This window comes from Rutidosis leptorrhynchoides, chromosome 4 (genome assembly GCF_046630445.1).
Source record: "Rutidosis leptorrhynchoides isolate AG116_Rl617_1_P2 chromosome 4, CSIRO_AGI_Rlap_v1, whole genome shotgun sequence".
In the NCBI taxonomy this organism is placed as follows: domain Eukaryota; kingdom Viridiplantae; phylum Streptophyta; class Magnoliopsida; order Asterales; family Asteraceae; genus Rutidosis; species Rutidosis leptorrhynchoides.
In genome coordinates, this window is record NC_092336.1 from 87315805 (window position 1) to 87319152 (window position 3348).

The window sequence follows — 3348 nt, forward strand, 5'->3', positions numbered from 1 at the left end:
GGGCCTATAAAAGCCAACGAATTCAGCCGATGAACTCACCCCTTTTCTTTCTTTTCTATATACGTAAAATATATATATATAATTTTATTTTTAATTTTAATTTAAGATTAATAATAATAAGGTTATGTTAGCAAATGTTTTAAGTTTGTAAGTCGAAGTTCTGTTCGTGTAACGCTACGCTATTATTAATCATTGTAAGTTATATTCAACCTTTTTAAATTAATGTCTAGTAGCTAAGTTATTATTATGCTTATTTAATCCGAAGTAATCATGATGTTGGGCTAAATATTAAAGACGGGGTAATTGGGTTTTGTACCATAATTGGGGTTTGGACAAAAGAACGACATTTGTGAAAATTAGACTATGGGCTATTAATGGGCTTTATATTAACTAAACGATACCTCGTTAATTTAATATAAAGGTTACAATTTGACGTATCTATATATAACCACATACGCTTAATCGGGTACGGTGGGCGGGATATCTATAAATACTAATTATCGTTCATTTTACCGGACACGGGAAAGGATTAATAGTTAATGGACTCGTTGAAACAGGGGTAGATTACATTCAAGGGTAATTGGTGTAATTGTTAACAAAGTAGTAAAACCTTGGATTACACGCAGTCGATAACCTGGTGTATTCATTAAACAAAGTATTAAGACCTTGTTACAGTTCGAATCCCCAATTAATTGGAATATTTGACTTCGGGTATAAGGATAATTTGACGAAGACTCTCGCACTTTATAATTATGACTGATGGACTATTATGGACAAAACCGTATGGACATATCGGATAATCCAGGATAAAGGACAATTAACCCATGGTAATAAACATAAAATTAACACGTCGAACATCATGATTACGGAAGTTTAAATAAGCATAATTCCTTTATTTTATATCTCATCGTACTTTTAATTATCGCAATTTTATTTATCGTCATTTTATTTATCGTACTTTAAATTATTACACTTTTAGTTATCGTACTTTTATTTTATCGCATTTTTATTTATCGTCATTTACTTTACGCTTTAAATTAAGTTATATTTATTTTTAATTAGAACCTAAAATCGACAAACCGGTCATTAAACGGTAAAATCCCCTTTTATAATAATAATATTAATACTTATATATATATATATATATATATATATATATATATATATATATATATATATATATATATATATATATATATACAAATATAGTTTAAAATATAGCGTTAAACCTGGATAGCTCCCTGTGGAACGAACCGGACTTACTAAAACCTACACTACTGTACGATTAGGTACACTGCCTATAAGTGTTGTAGCAAGGTTTAAGTATATCCACTCTATAAATAAATAAATAACTTGTGTAAAATTGTATCGTATTTAATAGTATTTCGTAATAAAAATATAACTATTTTGTATACACCTCGCATAACATCACGCCGCAACGCGCGGTAGAATTTCAAATTGATCTTGTTCCCGGTGCTGCTCCTGTGGCACGTGCTCCTTATCGACTTGCGCCTTCCGAACTTCAAGAATTGTCGAATCAACTCCGTGAGTTGTTAAACAAGGGTTTTATTCGTCCTAGTTCGTCCCCTTGGAGAGCTCCTATTCTGTTTGTTAAGAAGAAAGATGGTTCTTTTCATTTGTGCATTGGTTATCGTGAATTGAACTAGCTTACTGTTAAACCGTTACCCTCTTCCGAGAATTAATGATCTGTTCGATCAACTTCAAGGTTCATCTGTTTATTCTAAAATTGATCTTCGTTCCGGCTATCATCAGTTACGTGTTAAAGAATCTGATGTTTCGAAAGCTGCTTTTCGCACCCGTTATGGTCACTTTGAGAGCCTCATTATGCCGTTCGGATTGACAAATGCACCTACTGTGTTCATGGACCTCATGAACCGTGTGTGTAGACCCTATCTGGACAAATTCGTTATTGTTTTCATCGACGACATCCTTATTTATTCTAAGAGTGATGAAGAGCACGAAGAACATTTGAAGTTAGTGCTTGATCTATTGAGAAAAGAAGAGTTGTACGCTAAGTTCTCTAAGTGTGCTTTCTGGTTAAGAGAAGTTCAATTCCTTGGACATATTGTTAGTAAATAGGGAATACAAGTTGATCCTGCTAAGATTGAGGTGATTGAAAAGTAGGAAATTCTGAAAACTCCTACTCAGATTCGTCAGTTTCTACGGTTGGCAGGTTACTATAGAAGGTTCATTCAGGATTTCTCTCGTATCGGGAAACATCTGACTACTTTAACGCACAAGGGGAAGAAGTATGAGTGGAAGGATAAACAAGAGACTGCTTTTCAGATTTTGAAGAAGAAGTTGACTACCGCTCCGATATTGTCACTACCTGAGGGTAATGATGATTTTGTTGTATATTGTGATGCGTCAGTTGAAGATTTACGAGCAGAATTATACAACTCATGATTTAGAGTTTGGAGCTGTTGTTTTTGCGCTTAAGATTTGGAGACATTATTTGTATGGGGTTAAGAGTACAGTGTACACAGATCATAAAAGTCTTCAACATATCCTCGATAAGAAAAAGTTAAACATGAGACAACGATGATGGATTGAGACGTTGAATGATTATGATTGTGAACTATTATATCATCCGGGTAAGGCCAATGTTGTGGCCGATGCGTTAAGTCATAAAAAAAGGGCTGAACCTCGCAGGTTTAGAGCCTTGAATATGACAATTAGAACAAATCTCGCAAGGCAGATTCTTGAGGCACAACAAGAAGCCTTGAAGGGGGAGAATTTTGTGAATGAGAATGTACGAGGCATGGCTAAGAAGTTTGAGGTACGAGCAGATGGTACTAGATACTTTGCGGGACGTCTTTGGGTTCCGAAATTTGGTGATCTGCTACAACTGGTTTTAGATGAGGCTCATAAGTCTAGGTACTCTATTCATCCTGGTTCAGGAAAGATGTATCACGATCTTAAGGAGCTGTATTGGTGGCCTAATTTGAAAGGTGATGTGGCTACATATGTGGCTAAGTGTTTAACCTGTGCTAAGGTTAAAGCTGAACATCAAAAACCGTCTGGACTTTTGGTGCAACCTGAGATTCCCGAGTAGAAGTGGGAAGGTATTACGATGGATTTTATTACTAAGTTACCAAGAGTTGCGGGTGGCTATGATGCTATTTGGGTGATTGTAGATCGACTCACTAAGTAGGCTCACTTTTTGCCGATTAAGGATACGGATTCGATGGAGAATTTTACTCGTTTGTATTTGAAGGAGATTGTTTCTAGACATGGTGTTCCTGTATCCATTATTTCAGACCGAGACAGTCGATTTGTATCGAGGTTTTGGCAATCTTTACAGGAAGCCTTGGGAACTAGGTTAGA